The sequence below is a fragment of the Macrobrachium nipponense genome, chromosome 36 (genome assembly GCF_015104395.2).
Source record: "Macrobrachium nipponense isolate FS-2020 chromosome 36, ASM1510439v2, whole genome shotgun sequence".
NCBI classification, from domain to species: domain Eukaryota; kingdom Metazoa; phylum Arthropoda; class Malacostraca; order Decapoda; family Palaemonidae; genus Macrobrachium; species Macrobrachium nipponense.
Window position 1 is genome coordinate 28,264,483 of NC_087220.1, and position 19,749 is coordinate 28,284,231.

The window sequence follows — 19,749 nt, forward strand, 5'->3', positions numbered from 1 at the left end:
TTTCTCTCAACACTCGACCGTCAACTAAAAAACGTTCACTGTTTCTTCGTCTCGTTCTCTTCTCCTTCAGTTACCGCTTAAAATTCGTTGTCCGGAGTTTGAGGGCCCTTATACCATTTCGTTTTATGGATTTCTTTTCAAGGTAAACCCTGTTTACAATATCAGATCAACAACAGATTAACGAATTCATTAACCGAAGGTTTCGCCGCCAGTTAAAATAGATATAAGGAGAGCACTTCGTGCAATACCACTTATGGCCGAAAAAAAACCGCTTCCCCTTCTGCGGCCCGGGATAGAAAACGGAAATTATCCTCAAATCCCGCCTCCTATCCTTATAAAGGGTTCTGAAAAAAAGTTTTTTAAATTCCGCTCTGAAGGAGGCGCGAAATAAAACACTCTCATTTTTATGTTTATACTATCCCAAAACAATATTAAGCTGAGCTTGATTCGCAGTTCTAGTTGACTCGAGGGTGTTACGATCACGAATAAGAATGCAAGGGTGAACATCGAATTATTACTCACCTATTCATCTAATTTTCTCTAGGTTTTTTATACGGAGCAGGCAAGTAACACTGAGTCTTTAGTGAAATGTAAAAGGTGGACCATTTCTTGATCCGTGATAAGAATAGAAATCTGATCCCAAGATGTCGGTTCAACCAATTGTAGACGTATTATGTATTCTTTTCCTCTACCACTTGCAAAGGATAAAACAAGGCCAATATATTTTACTAGTCCCCGCAAAAATTGTCGGTTGAACTATATCGTATACAAATATATATAATCTACCCCACAATCATCAGGATAGAGAATCCAAAGGAAACGGTTGTTCATTCAGAGTTCACGCCAGCCATATATTTTCATAACGGTACTAATATGAAAACCTAATAATTTCGCGGCTTTTACGTAATTGACGTATATATTTTAACAAGGTCCCCGTTCTCAATTTCTCTCTCTTTGATACGTGGCTATAGTAATTCTCTTAAATCTTCATCCCAATGACACAAGAATACCGTTACGATTAAAAATAATTTTATGAAATTATCACCGTAATAAACTTAAGTAATCATACACGTCCTTATTAAGAAGCTCTCACGAGTCTCTTCATATCCACGCGAACATTGCTATTCTCGGTCTATACAAAATATGGATGCTATCACGTTTTTATGACGCTTCGTGTTATAAATTCGAGAGTGAATAAATCATCTGTTGGATAATATAGCGTAATAACTCCCCGGAACATGATCGCAGCTAACACCTACTCAATCAACCCATTAGGTAATATATAGGTGTAGGTTTAATCTATTGGCAAATTTCGAAGGGGATTTTTGTATCGCTTGTAGTACACAGCCGAGACTGCTCAAAATAATTTGTGTGTTCACCAGCCATGTCGTTTTAAATACTATGACGGGGTATATGTCACGTCGTATGGTATTTAGAAGAAAAGTTTCGATAGCGTTTTCATCTAGGTCTTATATGCAGACTGCACGATCGAACCCCCATTTCATGTAAACATATTTCTTCACCGGTCTGATCTTGAAGACATCGATATTAATGTAATCCAATACGTCAATGGTATTTAAAGGTTTATAAATGGCATTAGTGCGGACCTTACCACATGCACATCCTAACGTGAAGGCAGTTAAGAGGGATTAACATTTGATCACCAAAGATGGTAGGTTGAAGATACCCGAATTAAAGGGTACGTATTCAACGCTTGCTTGCGAATATATTTCTAATGTGATGAGGGTCTCAAACGCACCCGAATGTCTATTAAATACCTGAATTTTTCCATTGAAACCAAAACATATTAGCTGCTTTAGCACTGAGTTAATCGTAATCTGAATCAATCATATCAACTTTGTGCTCCTGCATCGATATGTGGAATGTCATTCTCTTGTGTCATCATTCCATGAGAATAAAAACCGTCCCTGCGGATAGCTCCGCGAATATGTTCCGTAAAATTCAGATAATTGTTCAAGAATTTCCGTAAAACGCTTAGTCATGACATTCATATCACCACCCAAACAAACACGAAATGGACTTATAATATATAGTGGGTAATGCGTGTCCCATGCACTCATTATAGATCGCGTTAAATTGGGAATAGTAAATTTCAACGTCTCCTGGTTAAGTAGCGTATAGTAATTTCGGGAGAATGACTCCACTAGCCCCACTTCATATTCCACTCCTGTCGGTAATGATATAGGGGACGGCTAACCTATTGGTAAATTTACAAGCACGATTTTTTTTTTTCTGGGGGGAAAAAAAAAAAAAAAAAAACATGTACTTATACAGGCATTTGCATTCACGTATATGATGTGATCGCCACACATGTTGAATGTAGACTGTTGGACTAAAACAAGGAATCGGGTGTTCTAATATATGTACCTAAAACACCTCCACGTTCGGTTATGTCACACCTGATTCATTGAATTTGTTTATCACACAGTATTGTCACGTCATTCAAGGAAAATGTCCAAGCCTCCTAAACCGCCGATGAGAATCATCACGCACCAACCTCCGATCCAGGTAAAAGATATTATTATTATTATTATTATTATTATTATGATTATTATATTATTATTATATTATTATTAGTATTATTATCTATTATTATTATTGCAGTTTTTGCAGTATTATGATTATATTATTATAATCACACGTTCACTCGGTGCTTATGTTAAAAATTATCTTTACAATCCTTCGCTGAAGACTTCCCATAGATGAAGATTTGATGTGGAGTAATAATAATAATGAAGCATCGCGCGTTTGTGGAGGTTGTAGGAACCAGAAGGGATCCTTCACTCACGAGGAAAGAACGGAGGGTAATAAGGTAGTGAGTACATCATTATGCTGGCCTGCAGTAGGGTCACAACATTGGACGTGGCAATGAAGTTAAGTAGTAGCATAACCCGATACGCGAGATGGCACAGTAAACTTCCTCGAAAGAGGTATTCGATCGGGTATGCTATACTTGTGCGTATTATCACCAGCGTGAGGATGCTAGGCCGACATGAATGGAAAAGGCTTTTATGTATGTTACTCACCCACCCTCACTTACGATGACTCGATCTATGACTCCCGGGAGGAGGCAATTGAGTTAATAGTAATAATTGGAAAGAAAAGACTAACCGTACTGAGGGTTCGGTTGGTGTATGACCTCGACTAGATAGGGTTGAACTTAATATCACGCGGCGTGAGTTAGTGAATATTTAATAACTTCCAGGTGTATCCCAATGGGAGTCCGCGGGTAGGTGATCAGGGTTATTCAATTATTCAGGCCGGGTACAACTGTGCGTACAGCGTAGGAAGCGTACGTTGTACTGCGAGATAACCCCTTCCCACGTATTAACAACCCCTCCCTCGTGTCTTAATGAGGAGGATGGGGGAGGGGACAATTTAATATCAAACACTCGCCAGATATGCGTTGACCCAATGACTCTTTCAAAACATTAGAAAAGGGGAATAACCTCAACATATATCTGTATAAATTATCGTGAATTATTCATGGGGAAACAGGCGGAAAAAAACATTGGACGGTACATCTAGCGAGGAAAGAGTGGTAACCCCAAAGCCCTCATTTGTCACGTTGTTATTAATCACTGACGACCACGTCGCGTGATTGATAAGGATATGCTTGGCATTCGTGAAGAGTTACGCACCGGATTCAAGCAAGGGGGGGGGATTGAGCCCCACGCGGGGGTTGTGTTACAATGTATTGACTTTGTTTAATAGTTCCTTGCCTGGTTTTCTTCACTCCTATTCATGCTTCTACCTTACCCCCCCATTTCTCCTCCGTGAGGCGCACACACAGGCTCTGTCCTGCTCGAACCACTGCTCGAATACCCAGAACCCGGGCCAATTTAAAACAGTTACTAAGTTGAAGCTCTGCTGGCCAATCTCGCACATGGCTTTTCCTGGATGCTTGCGGCGTATAAATATTAACCGAAGGACCGGAAGAGGGACCGATCGAGACTAGTATATCGACATGTAAAGCTTTCGCTTACTGCTACGGATCGTGACGGTAGAACGGGGGAATATTGGACCATAGGACTAAGTCACGGAGAGAAATGCGTTGATGATTGTTTGCAGAACATGAAACCGGGACCGGCGTTATTGCGTGAACAAATGCGTGCTCGTACCTTTACATATGAGTCCTGAATCCGCCCGTAGTTGACACAGCGAGCACTCGATGTGCGGAGGATGTAACGTCGAATTCAAGGCTGGAGTCACGAAAAATGCGACATCACGCAATTTTGATTGGACGGAAAACTTTGTGTGTTACACTGTTCAAAAGGGTAATTTGAATATGCAATTTAAGGAGCCGACTTTACAGTGTCGTACACATATTTTCATATGACATCGCCCTGGTCTTGAAAGAGCGGTGGCTCAGCATGATTTTGAAATTCTGAAACGCGAGGGTAGTAAATTTTACTCGGCCAGATCGGGCATCTGAGATTCGTGGATCAGCAACAAACGTGATTAGGGGGACCCTTTCTAGTCTCGCCCGAGTCATATAAAACAGAAAGGTTCCCTCGAATCGACACGTCAGTTGTGTAACCCAGTATTCTCGGGATTGTCTGATTTAGTTTGGGTACGGGTAAACAGTTACTACCCTTATGATTATGTGACGGGCTTCAATATCCTGCGAAAGCCGGCACCTTTTCGAGTAAGTGTTCGATTCGGAACTTACGGGAGACGAGAAGAAAACCCTTCCAGCGGGGGCTAGCACACGTGGTCAGGTTTGGAACGCCGCTAATTGCAACATCTTCTAGATTATACCGTTTGTATTGTTAATGGATGGGGATTTATTAGCGGCTGTTTATTTAGCTTTGGAGGAGGCTTGCATGGGCAATTCGGACTAGACCCTGCCGGTACCTGACTTATCACCTCCCTCTCACTCGATGACTTTCCTATATCCTCTAAAAGTCGTCTCCCCTCATTCGAATGGTGAACCTCTATCAATTAATGGTAAAAAACATCCGCGGCGGTTTTTGTAGTCTAGTTCGAAGGCAATGCGTAGCTAAAATCCAGAGTTAAATCCAGTTTTAGGTGTGGGTGATCCTCAATCGTACATTATTATACGTTGACTTCAACAGTTTGTATCCCACAGTCATGAGAAATACAAAATGCCCCTTGGGTGAAATAACTGAACGTCCACGGTCGAATAGAAAGTTTGTCGCTAGCGATATTTTACAGCCATTGATTCACAGGTGAATACGGGTTATTTTATACTGCTCGATACAAACCAGTAGGACGGGATGTTGCTCTACAGGACGGACGAATCTCCCTCTCGCATTCATTCACATGAAGTGACTCACCAGGATTCTATCGCACCTATAGGAAAAAAAACTAAGAAATAAGTTCAAGGTGAACGCTACCCAAGAAAAAATGTTTAGTTGACGGGTACGCATTACCCATGCGTAATCACTTGATCTGTCTTCCGTTATTACAAACGTTGATAAGCTCGGTCTCGAAGTTGATGTAAATAAAGGAAGTTGTACAAATCAACAGGATTTTATTGAGGGATATATTCTGGAGAATGCCGCGAAAGGCGTGCTAAAGAGACCGATCGGACCAGAGGAACACCATCCAAAATCATAATGAATGGTCTTTCGGTGACTATTAAAAAAATTCATTGAATTATTCTACCCGAAATCGTTCGTCCCGGTGAAGCTCTCTTCTCAGGAATGATTTCCAAACCACACGTACAATGTCTTCAAAACAATGGGTAACGAAGGTACATTGTAAAACCATTGCAAAGGAGTTGTTATGGCGAATCCCCGATTTATATCGGTCTCAGTTATAATAGACATGGAGAAGGAGATGATGTATCGGTTTTCTATTACGACGTGCTTCGAAAGCAGTATGGACACCGAGTTCAGCTCCTTTATACCGACACTGACAGCTTGATCTTTCCTGGTGGCATGATAAACCTCAATCGGAAACTGAAGGGTGTGCTCAACCAAATGGATTTGAGTAATTTCCCCAAAAACTCACGAATTGTATGATGAGGTCACTAAGGGGGGAACTCGGCTGTTAGTGCAGGTTGAAACGGGGGCTGAAACTCAGAGGGAATTTATTCGGCGTGTCAAACTAAAGTTTTATCGTATCTGACGGAAACTAGTCGTAGTCACACCTTGAAAGGTGTACAAAGATGCGGCAAAAGACATTCCACATGACCAGTATCGAGCTGTCACCCCGGCAAAAGAATGAGTTACTTATACTCGTGGCACAATTTGCAAAGAGTAGGAGGGGCACGATGTGTCATAAGACGCCAGCGAAAGGTATCCTCTCCGTCCTTTAGAGGACAAGAGATATTATGCTGAGACACCTTATAAATCGATTGGCGTATGGGGACATCCAGACATTGGGTGGAAAGAGGGTATAGCGGAGGAGGAGGGGCGAGGGGGAGGGGGAGGAGGAGGAGGATCTGGAGAGGGTAGTGGTGGCTCCGGTAGTTGCGGCAATGCTCTCCAATTTTAAATATTCCCGCTCCTAGCACCCTCGAGAATTTCAGACTCCTCCTATTCTCGACCCTACATCCATTCACGTCATTCCCACGCGGTGAAGGATGTCAAAACGTCGAAGTAGAGGAATAGTAAAAATAACATGGTAAGTCCTCTCCTATCTTCGACGTCTTTGACTTCTCCTCGACGAAATGGTTCACCTCGACTCACAGTTAAACGGGGCGTATCACACTTGACCGCCGGGTCGTCATAGTTTCGTATATTTTACATATATTTTCTCTTTAGTCATAATATTTTAATCTCTTATGTAGATAAGTATTTTTATTATATAATCATATACACAGTAGTTTTTTTATATTTGAATTATTATATTTAATTCTTTTATTAAGTTTGCATTTTTACTTTACGTTCTATTTTTATATTGTAGGAAAAAAAACCTGTATGGATTTCATTATCGGAAATTAAACAAAATTATTGCGCAACTCTCCATTCACCCTAATTATTATTAAGCTTGTATATAAAAAGGAGCGCGTTAAATACACAAACTTCAGTCTTAAACGCGCTAACCTCATGGCCGCGACAGGGCCTTCTGGGCGGTTGTTAGACGTTCGCTAATCCCGCTAGTTTATATCGCGGGGTTTAGTAACAGTGGCAAGTCAGTCTATGTCAAAAAATCATGAACCTCTATGATGAACCGCATTTCCAATACATTTTATATGCGGGTATCTGAACACCCCTCGAAACGCATCCTCAATAGGTCCCAAATTTAAAGATCCAAAGAAAATTTTAAAGCCCTTGAATACCGAAAAGGGCAGAAGACGGGTGGTTAATAAAGGTCTATTATGCATACTCGATGATTGCTTCCTTGAGGCCAGTGATAAATAAATTTGTCACCAACGCCTTCACAGCGGACGTCATTCATCATTTCAGTTAGATCATAACGCAGAATATTGTTTCATTCGGCAAGTTTAGTAGAAGTATAAGCTTGATTGCTCACATTATTATTCTACTGAAAAATCAGTGTTTGATTTTAGTCAAATTGAAACTTAGGTCGGCAGTTATCGGGCCGTCAAAAAAGCCTCAGCCTTTCAGACAATATAAAAGGCCCCTATCCGTAACCGCTACGGTTATTTGTTAGTAGACTTCGCTCCGTCAACACCTTGAACTGTTACAGCTCGAAACTAATATCTGGTGAAAGGAATATCAAATAGCTTACCAATATGGATAAAGAACGGATAAAAACTGCTTAAAAACTTTTGTACGGGATAGCACGGGGCCTGTGGGTAGTTTCACGGGGTGGACTCTTTATTCAGAGTTAGCGAAAAATCTGAATAGCTCAATACTCGTGAAAATGTTTTAAAAGAATTCTTACAGTGGGCAAAAGTCTTACACACTGCATAAAGTCACTCGAAAAAAAATTCCCAAGAAGAAAAAGCATACACCCAAACGAGAGTAATAGCGAGCACCGATTTAGTGATATGTCCAAATAGCTCGGCTATAATAATTGGGTTTAAACATATTTTGCTAGTCTTTATTGACGTCGTTTTCCAGATATTACCAAATGTTCCCTTGAAAAAGAAAGGATCGGTGTTACTATGCGTCGCGCTTTGAAGAAAGGTTCGAATCTACCGAATTTTTGGAATTCTCACGTTTGAATAGCGATGAGGGTAGGGATATTATAACAAACACGTCAGGGAATATCTACGATAGAAAAAATTAAAATTATATAGCGTTTATTCGAGAGAAAAAAATCCTCTTAGGACTGTGAAAAGAGTCATAAGGACTATTAGGTGTTATATATAGATATCTCCAAACATAAGGAATACCTTAAAAACATTAAAGTCTTGCGCGACATTGTTCAGAGTTATAAATCATACCCCCCCACATAGAAGTTTGGTCCGCCACCCCGCAAGGGTTCACGCATTACCGGATAGAGATGACATTGAACGTCAATTCTCGAGCATGTATAAAAAAGGCTGTTCTAGTAATCCTCCCGCCATTTCGCTCTTGAATGTTGAGACGTTGTACGTAGGCGATGAGCGTCGCAACGCAATTTTTAGGAGGGATATACAATTCAAAATATTCTGGAAATTTTTTAAAATCCGAAAAGTGGATACAAGGCAAAAAATCCGGTAGATATACTTCTTGGAAGATTTAGAGGTGAAGAATAAAGGGCGTATTTTATCGTGAAGAATTAATTCGCACAAATCTACCAGAAAACGTGTATGATATCACTATTCTGGGAAGGAGGAGGAAAGATAATAAAACTCAATATTACGTTCAATTGGAAAGGTTATCCGAGTCAATTCAATTCCTGGGATGATGAGTCTCAATTGTACGGATATGAACCGAAGCAACCTTTAATACGTAAAAATAAAAACTTTCATTTTATTCATCTTGGTTTATCACCCAGGGAAAGAAGTAAAGTTATTCCCATTCTTAAACGGTGGTTTGGTGTCTTACTCTCTCGGAAATTTTTAGAAATTTTCTTTGTGGTAATATACTCAAGATAAGAAGTTTAATTAAACACTAAGAAATTGTAGACGAGAATTCATCTGTGTCCTTGAAAACAACGTCCATTCTAAGCAAAGAAAAAATACGAAAAGTCGTAAAGGGGACTATTCTATCTGTTTATGGCCTATTGCTGCGAGTGGTAGGGAGGTTCTTTTTAAGTGAAAATGAAGGAGTTTGACGTTATCACTGCCATGACCTATGAGAGTTAATGAAATAGAAAGAGGTTTGTGCTGGTGATATAATAACCTAGAGGGTACTTGCAAGTTAGGATACGGCAGCTGTTAGTAGTAGTGGGGACACGTCTCCCTTAATATCCAAGAAACCACCTTATGCCGGCTATATCCCCCGATCACGCGGACCTCCGCCTCCTCCTCCTCCCCCTCCTATAGAAAAATGTAGGTGCAGTGACGGAGGGGAGGAGGTGGTAAACGGCCCCCATTACATTGAAAAAACAATTAAAAGGGGACATGACTCTCAAAAGAGCAATCCCGATTTAACAGTATTATCCGTATTTTAAAGAACCCCAAAAGTCATACGTTACGGCTTTGGTAAAGCACTTTTACAAAGAGTCTAACACGGTTGAATGACTGAAGAGGGGGGGGGGGGGGGGGGGGTGGGGGGGGGGAGGAGATTTAACTCATTCCGCTCGCAGGTTATAATATTTGAGATATAACTCGAGAAATTTCAAGGGATAAAAAACCCTGTTGATTTAAATATTTCGAATTATCGTTACTTCATGAAATGGCGGGGTTAAAGAGTGGCTGTTAGTAATAGATCATAAAAGCCCACCCCCCCTGAAACGTGGCCGAAATATGGGGAAACAAGGGAGGAGGAGGGGAAGAGGAGGAGGAGGAGGAGGAGGGCGTGGGAAGGTTGAGGGCGGGACATGCGAAAAAAATGATGGCGAGTGTGTGGGGTGGGTTATTAACATTTTAGGAACAATGATATCGGAGACTGTTTAGTCACGTGATACTGATTTGATAAAAATAGTCATGGTGGATGACTTGAAGGATTGTCACATTCAAGACGGAACTCTCGCCATGGCTTCATCAACGTCTTCGCACAAGTTAGTGAAAAACTGGTTAGCTAAATTTAAAAGTTTGAGGTGTTAGATGAAACGTCGTCGTCTTAGATACACGGTCGGAAAAGTGTGGAGGAAGAATGTTTTGTGGTATATACTAAGGGTGTGAGGTCAAGGAAAGGTTTAGAAAATATATAGTAGCCGTAGTATGTTTCGTTGAAGATTGTTTTTTTGAAAAAGCGAATGCGCATATTATCGCGTTGTGTTTGTACAAGTTTTTTCTAATGTATGTATTAGTATGGAACTATTAATTCATTCCCCTGTATTTAGGATTGGTTATAAATATAAATAACATTCCGTCTGTAATTTGATTTTTCAACCTCTTTCAAACTCGTATAATAAATAACAAAATGAATGTGTACTTTGTCCTTGGTTCGCACCTAGATTATGACTCAAATTCTATTCCCAATAAAATTTCAAGTTGGCGTGAAGTCAGCTGGGCAAATATGGCGATAAGGTCTGTTTCGTCATATGTGTGTGTGTGTGCGTGATTCATTAATCAGATAACATGGGACTCTGAATGGTTTATTGGGGGAGATATCACATGTGGATGAAGTCAGTCGCCAAATATCCTTTTATCATGATACTCATCGAATATATAAGCAGCTGTGTGTATATATATTAAAACAAAAAGTAAACGGCTGGAGAGAGAGAGAGGGAGAGGGAGGGAGGGAAGGAGGGAGGGAGGAGGAGGGAGGGGAGGGAGAGAGAGTATATTCGCAATATGCATATATAAATTTAGAGATTTTAAGGAGGAGGATGAGGGTAGTGTAACGTCCCGGTTACTTGAAAACAATTAAAGGGGACATGAGTCGCAAAAAACAGTGAAACTGAGTCTATTTTTTGGGGTCAGGGTGGGGTCAGTTTTATTCCGTAGAGTTACGTGACATCACGGGGTATAAAAGTGGAGTCAATTTGTGGGGGTTGAAATGTTGGTTTTTTATTCCCTGATAGTTTATGTGACGTCACAGGGGTAGGAAAAGGTGGAGTCAATTTGGGGTCAGCGGTTGAAAGAATGGTTTTATTCCCAGAGAGTTATGTGACGTCACAGGGGTAGAATTAGTGGAGTCAATTTTGGGGTGAGGGGTTGAAATGTTGGTTTTATTACCCGGAGAGTTACGTGACGTCACAGGGGGTAGGAAGGTGGAGTCAATTTGGGGTCGGGGGTTGAAAGAATGGTTTTATTCCCAGAGAGTTACGTGACGTCACAGTGTAGAAGAGTGAGTCAATTTGGGGTGAGGGGTTGAAATGTTGGTTTTATTCCGAGAGTACGTGACGTCACAGTAGGAAGGTGAGTCAATTTGGGGTCAGGGGTTGAAAGATGGTTTTTATTCCCAGAGAGTTAACGTGACGCACAGGGGGTAGGAAAGGTGGAGTCAATTTGGGGTCAGGGGTTGAAAGAATGGTTTTATCCCAGAGAGTTACGTGGACGCAGGGGGTAGGAAAGGTGGAGTCAATTTGGGGTCAGGGGTTGAAAGAATGGTTTTTATTCCCAGAGAGTTACGTGACGTCACAGGGTAGAATAGTGGAGTCAATTTGGGGTGAGGGCTTGAAATGTTGGTTTTTTTTATTCCCTTATAGTTATGTGACGTCACAGGGTAGAAAAGTGGAGTCGATTTGGGGGTTAGGGGAGGCCACCGCCCCCTAATATGAGCTCATGTACGTACATGAGCTTGTAGACAAATGGAGTCAATTTGGGGTCAGGGGTGGCCACGCCCCAGAATAGTGGAGGGTTGAAAGGATGGTTTTATTCCCTTATAGTTATGTGACGTCACAGGGGTAGAAAAGTGGAGTCAATTTGGGGTTAGGGGAGGCCACGCCCCCCTAATATGAGCTCATGTACGTACATGAGCTTGTAAGACAAATGGAGTCAATTATGAGCTCATGTACGTACATGAACTTATCATACATATGGAGTCAATTATGAGCTCATGTACGTACATGAGCTTATAATACAAATGGAGTCAATTTGGGGTCAGGGGTGGCCACGCCCCCCCAGAATAGTGGAGGGTTGAAAAGATGGTTTTATTCCTTATAGTTATGTGACGTCACAGGGGTAGAAAAAGTGGAGTCGATTTGGGGTTAGGGGAGGCCACGCCCCCTATTATGAGCTCATGTACGTACATGAGCTTGTAAGACAAATGGAGTCAATTATGAGCTCATGTACGTACATGAACTTATCATACATATGGAGTCGATTATGAGCTCATGTACGTACATGAGCTTATAATACAAATGGAGTCAATTTGGGGTCAGGGGTGGCCACGCCCCCCAGAATAGTGGAGTCTATATGGGGTCAGGGTGGCCACACCCCCCAGACAAGTGGAGTCTATATGGGGTCAGGGTGGAGGGTGGCCACACCCCTTTTTGGGGTTTTGGGGGTTGCCCCGCCCCTTTTTTAGGCCTCACGTACGTACATGAGCCAATCGGGAGGGGGGTAGCCACGCCCTTGGGGGGGTGGGGGGGTTGGGGGGGCGGGGGGGGCGGGGCTAGAAAAGTGGAGTCTATATGGGGTCTTTTCCTCTACTCAAGCGTCTGCTGGTTCGGGAGCTGTATAGATTCAGAGGCTACCTAAGTCTTTAACCAGCATTTGTATGAGAATGGAAAGGCATTGGCAGTTTTATGAAAATCACCCCAAGCAACCTCATCCATTCGCTTTTAGAGTGAATTTTATTGTCCGTGAATTAAATATGCCAAGGATCGAGATTTTACCAGCAAAATATTCAGTTAGTCCCCCATGGAACTTTCCAGAGGTCAATATTTTTAGAACACTCCTTGCAACATGATAACTTCACTGCAGTTTTCACGGAGGGCTCAAAGTCAGATGCTGGCGTCGGCTTTGGAGTAGCCTTCCCTGATTCAGAGAGAAGTGGCAGGTTATCATCTGTTGCATCGATTTTTATAGCAGAATTATATGCAGTCTTATAGGCTTTAAAGGAAGTTTTTATTCGGAATGAAAATAATTTGATTATATATTGTGACTCAAGAAGTGTTCTTCAGTCGCTGGAATCTTTTAACCTTTTAAACCCTCTGGTTTTAGATATATTGGAATGGCTGCTTTTACTAAAAAGAAGAGGGAAAGAAATAAAGTTCTGTTGGGTGCCTTTCCATGTTGGGGTGGCTGGGAATGAGAAAGCTGACCAACTTGCAAAGTCGGCAGTCAGCTCCCCAGAACCCACAAGATGCCTACTACCATATCGGGATTTATATCCTGTAGTAGGTCAGAGAATTAAAAAATGTTGGCAGTCCCAGTGGAGTGGGAGGATATATTAACTAATCAAAAAATACGCAGTATCACGTCATCAGTCTCCTTGGTCATATCCGTATATGCCAAGGAGACAGGAAACGATGTTGTGCAGATTGAGGATGAACATACAAGACTCACTCATGGGTTCTTGATGTCCCGTGAAAATCCTCCGTGAAAATCCTGCGAGAACTGCACTGTGCCCTTGACTATGAAACATTTTCTGATTGAATGTCCCAGATTCGGGAATTTGAGACTTAGGTTCCTGTCTTGGGGTCGTGACAGAGTAGATTATTTTATTCTAGCTACAATTCTTGGGAAGGATTGTAATATAGAGCTGTTATAGATCTTTACGTAGACAATTTATACATACATTGTCTACGTAAGAACTTATATATGAACAAAATGTATATATTTACACACATGTATATAGATATTTTTATATGAAATTTATTTTTTTTCTATTTAAATCTATATTGGTGTCAATAACCTAGATGTTGTGACGCCAGGTTTAATAGACACAATCAATCTTCTCAATTTCCCTTTCATCTCTGAATGACCTCACAGAAGCTCCTTCTCTCAAAATCCTAGCAGATCACTCTCATTTCATACTTATCCTGTTCCTGGGGCACATTTTGTCTCACCTCATTTTGTACGAAACTTTCAAATCAGTATCAGTCAGGTCCACTTAAGAGTTGGGTGACCAGTTCGAGACACATGTGGCTACTTAGCCTCTGTCATCGAAACTGGGTTTCTGGCCACGTTTTGGATGGTGACCTGTCTCCTTAAGGGAATCAGTAGCAGTCAGGTGCACTTGAGGGTCAGGTGCACTTAAGGGTTGTACTGTATACTACAGTGTTTACCCCCAGATACTTATATGAATCACTCACTTCTATTCATCAACCATCTACTTCAGCATTCATTGATAAACTTTCATGACCTTACCCCGTTTTTTTAAATTTACCCTCACCTCTTGTAAGAACTTTACTTATTTCTGCAATATCTCTTCACTTTGCTCGGTCATTGACTGCATCACCCTCAGATTTCAACCACTCTACAGCCATTGACGACTCCTTTTTGGTTTTGTTTTGTTTTGTTTTTTTTGTCTTATAACTTTGCATCTCGATTTACTGTCCTCCCTCAGGCTTCCAGCATCAATTTATCCATGGGCACAAAACTCACCCTTGTCTCAACCGGGGTTGGAGGGGGAGGTGCGTCAGCATTTTGCAGGGCGGGGGAGGTGGTTGTAAGGCCTCGGGAAAAATTATATTCTTTATTCTTTTAACAAGAGTAAGGAGCTAATGTTTAGAAGTTTATGAAAAATGACAAAAGTATCGCCTTATAACGTTAGTTTCCTATAGTCTACTACTTTAGTTGGACTCGTTCGGATCCTTATAGTCTTCCAGAATTTTTAGAAGCTCTTCCTTAATCTCTCGCTTATTTTCGTCGCCTGTCCCGACCCTTTCTTTTTCTGAGGTGGTTTCACCTCTCAGCATGTCTGTGGTGTAATCCCAGGTTTTCCTGTGTATGTTTTTTTCATTCATTATCACTTTCCTATCCTTTTCTTCATGTTAGTCATATGCTTTCTTTATTATTAGCTATATACTTGTTGTTTTTCTCAGCATGTCTGTGTATTCCCTGTTTTTCCTGTCTGTTTGTGTCATTCATTATCTCTATCCAAACCTGTTCTTCATATCATACTATAATGGGCGTAATGTCTGTCTGTCTGTCTGTCTGTCTGTCTGTCTGTCTGTCTGTTATTCAATCACGGCCAAACGGCTGGTCAGATGGGCATGAAACTTGGCAGGGGTTATGGTGGGGACCCCTATGATGGTTTGTAATGGGGTTTCATCCAACCTAATCCCCTCCTTTGTAGGGGGTGGGGGTGAGAAGGGATTTCCTGAAACGGAGCTGTTTCTGGCCGTGAAAAGAGGCTGGTTATTCCTGTAGACTTAGTTACTTTACGATTTTTCATACATAATTTCTGTACAACTTCCCCGGAGAAAGTCGCGAATATTTCAGCTCGGACACAATAGAAGATGAGAATTATCATCAATATCCGCAAGATTTTTTGAATAACTTAAATCCATCGGGACTGTCAGTGCACAAAATAACGTTGAAGAAGTACTGCCCGGTAATGTTGCTTCGGAATTTCGATCCTGCCAATGGACATAATAAAAAGGAAACTGACAAGTTCCTACTTTCTACTCTTTTTTGGAAGACACAGGATCATAAGAGCATTTATCAGTAGCCATAACGCACTGACATACAAGTTGCGTCTTTGCATGTTAAACATAATGCAAAAGAAAGATACTTTATTATTCGTATCACCGTGCAAAGTAATTGACAAAGAAACGAACTAATCAAGATCCCTGTTCCGTTAAATGAAAGTCACCGACGAGTTGAGAGAGAGAGAGAGCAGAGGAGAGAGAGAGAGAGAGAGAGAACCATTTAACGACATTAATGCACTACAATTTTATAATTTTATCTTGCTATCGAAAAATGAGAGAGAGAAAGAGAGAGGAGGTAATTTGTGATTTGAGAGCTAAGTAATCCGATAATCCCATCACTGTCTTCGTTACTTGACTTACATTGAGAGAGAGAGAGAGAGAGAGAGAGAGAGAGAGAGAGAGAGAGAGAGAGAGAGAGAGAGAGAGAGAGAATCATTAAAAGAGGGTAAACAATAATGAATACAAACTTCTTTACGTTCATTGATCGTCCCTTCACTTACTTTAAGAGAGAGAGAGAGAGAGAGAGAGAGAGAGAGCGAGAGAGAGAGATCGTCTCTTGAATTTACATTACAAGAGAGAGAGAGAAGAGAGAGAGAGAGAGAGAGAGAGGAGAGTAGAAAGAGAGAGAGAGAGAGAGAGAGAGAGACTATTCATGTAACCGCCCTTATTTTAATATTGCTGAACAAATAGTACATATAAATTTTTCACTTCTGCACCCGTATTTTATCACCCATCGTAGATGGGTAAGTTTGCTAGTTCTTTTATAAGCTTTTTAATAATTATCTGTTCTTTTTGTTTTTGTCTATAATATGCTTTTTCATATCGTCCCATTTTTCTGTTTGTGGCTTTTTATTGCATTAATTAACTATATATATTTATATATATATATTATATATATTATATATAATTATATATATATAAATATATAATATTAATATATATATATATATATATATAAAGATTTTGAGATCGTAAATAAAAAACGTCACAGTCCCGCACTCTCGTGAAGAAGAATATATATATATATATATATATATATATATATATTATATATATATATATATATATATATATATATATAATTATATATATATATATATATATATATATATATATTAATCCATAATTACTTTAAATATTTTGTTCGTGGTTTATGTCATTTGTTTTAATTAAGTCACGAAAAGTTCTCTTGGAACATCCTTTTATCACCGGCCAAGGTTTTGTTTGTGTTTATCTGTATAGTGTTTACTCACCATATATTTTTTCTGCTTTTCATGTTTTGTGGAGCGGACTACCCGTCTTCAGTGCTTCGCTTGTTGAACTGCCCCATTACGTGGTTATTCTTTCGCTCTCTCGCCCTTTACCTGGAGTGCGTTTTTGGGCAGCGGGGCAGAGAGTATCGGCTCCCCAACAGAGGAGGTCTTTCAGCATTTTTCACGGCTTAATTACCGGAAGATATTTGCTCCTGATCCTGCAGCTATCATCGAATTTGAGAGGCCTCACTTATAAGCATTGCTGTTGCTTTTGTGCTGCTGCTTGCCACTGTTGCTGGCTGTCGCCGTGTGTTTGACCTCCTGGAGTCGTCAGGAGGCCTTCTAGTGGCGAAGAACGGTAAGCGGACCGTAGATGTTCTTCCCCCGCCTGCATACATAATATAGACAATTTACGTTGCCCTGGTGATCCCCTCGGCGCAAAGACGCCCCTAGTGATCCGGAAGTAGGACAATCACTGTTGACGTGTTATATTAATCTTTAATTACGTATTCGGTGTGGTCTTGGAGAACATATGCAAGAATTCTTCAACTATCTCTTTATTGAGTCTTCAGTGTAGTATTATCGTCAATTTAATCAATATTATTATTATAAGGTGTATTATGATTAATAATTATTGTGAAATTGATTAGGTTTAAGGTTTACTTCACTCCGCAACTCCAACTATCGTATGCTAGGGAAAGCGTGTTTTTCTGCCTCCTACACCTTTCTTTCTCTTCGACTGAGGTATAAAAGTTAGGTAGGCGCGTGATGGTTCGAGTGTTTTTATTGTAAAGTAGCGTATGTGTTTTTCCAGTTCCTAAGAAAGCTTTTTGAGGACTACTTTATGTAATTTAAGACTATTTTTGTCAGTTAAATTTTATTGTTAAGTTTGATTCAGTGTTTTTGTATCCCTCTTTGAGAGTTAATTTTGCTTTGGGAATTTTGTGTCGCTGCTTGGTTCTTGCCTGGTATTTTGGCACTGAGCCAGTCTGGAAAAAGAACCCTGGATGAATATAATCAATCCTAAGTTCATTACATAATTTGGCGGCCTTTTTAGCCAGGATCCAGTTTAGCGACATAATTTTCAACTGTAAACGGCTCTCGGAGAGGTGGTCAAGCCACTGAACGTATTTAGAGTGATTATTTATATTTAAATAATTCAGGATGCATTATTTAGAGAGTGAAGAAGCTGAGGTAGCGAACTTTTTGGCTAGTCCTAACTGGGAAGAGGATCTGTTTGAACTAAAAAGGGATCAATTGTGGTTGATTGCAGAGTTCTTGGATTTAGGTTTGGCCACTGAGGTTAAGAAGGGACCGTTGTTATTTGAGGTCTTGAAGGCCGTGAGGATATATAGAGAGAGACTTGATAGGAAGGATGTTCTGGAAAGTAGTAGGCTGGATGAGAGCAAGCCTGGGGAGATAGAGGAACTGGAAGGTGGAGGTAAAGAAAACCCTATTGATAGTGGTGATGACCAATTGGAAATTTTAAAAGAAAAAACCAAGATGAAGGAACTGGAGTTTAAAGCTCTCCAACTTAAAGCCGATGAAAGGGCAAAAGAAAGAGAGCATGGAATTGAGGTGCTTAAATTAAAGATTAAGTTGAATCAGGGAAAGAATGGTAGCTATAATAATTCTAGAGTTAATGAAACAAGGTTTAATATGTTCGTTGCGTTAAAACTGGTACCTCACTTTTCCGAGGAGGAGGTTAATGAGTTTTTTGTGTCATTTGAGAAAATTGCCAAGAAGCTTGCTTGGCCAAAGGATATGTGGACAACATTAGTTCAGTGTCGTTTGGTGGCCAAACCTCAAAGGGTCTATAATAATCTTAGTGACGATCTCTCCGCGGATTACGACACCGTAAAAAGTATTGTGCTGAAAGCTTATGATTTGGTGCCTGAAGCATAGGTACAGGTAGAAGTTTCGTAATCTGCGGAAGGATCTTGACGTCACCTATGTTGAATTTGCTCGAAAGAAAGTTCAATTTTTCGATGACTGGCTGAAATCAAAAGAAGTAGACAATTTTGTTAAACTGAAAGAGCTCCTTTTGGCAAAGGAATTTAAGAGGAACGTGAGTCGTGACTTGCGAATTCATTTGGAAGAGTTGAAGCTCGACTCCATTCAGGAAATAGCAGTTGCTTCCGATGAGTATGCACTTACCCATCAGGAGGAACCCCAAAGGAAAAGGATTAATCAGGATAGGTTCTTCCCCCATGAATATAATACACGTAGTAATAATCGTCAGTCTTCTAGAGGAACATTAAGGTCCAATAATGACGAGTCAGAAAAACTATCTAATCAAGACAGAAGCGTAAGCGGCTCGCGTAGTTTCGTAAACTGTCGTAGATCGGTTAATGGTGGTGGTAGTAGTGGTAGAAATTTTGGTAGTAGTAGTAATGTGAAGTGTTATTTGTGCCACAAGACTGGGCACGTTAAAGCTAATTGTTACGGTTGGAAAAACTTTCAGGAGAGGAGGTCTAATCCAGTAAACATTGTTGTAGCTGAAAAAACGGCAAACTTAAAGCAAAGTATGGAACAGGAAAAGTGACTAAAATTTAAGAGGTATATTTCTGACGGGTCTGTGTTTGTTGGTGACAATGAAAAAACAAAGGTTTGTTTAAAGTTATTACGGGACTCTGGAGCAACACAGTCTCTCATATTAAAATCTGCTGTGCCAAAGGATTTTGTATTTTCCGACGATGAATTTGTGGTGTTGGGTGGTTTCCCGAACTCTATTGCGTCTTATCCTTTAGAGAAGTTTAATATTCACACCAAGTATTTTAAAGGGACTGCTAAACTGGGTGTGGTAGACAGTTTGCCAGTTCCCGATATTCACCTCCTCTAAAGGTGCGTCCACACGGTCGAACAATGTCCGACGGACAAACACTGTTACCAATTAACAATTGTCTGCCGGTCTTTGCCATGTGAGCAGAGTAAAAAACAGTGATATACTACCTTA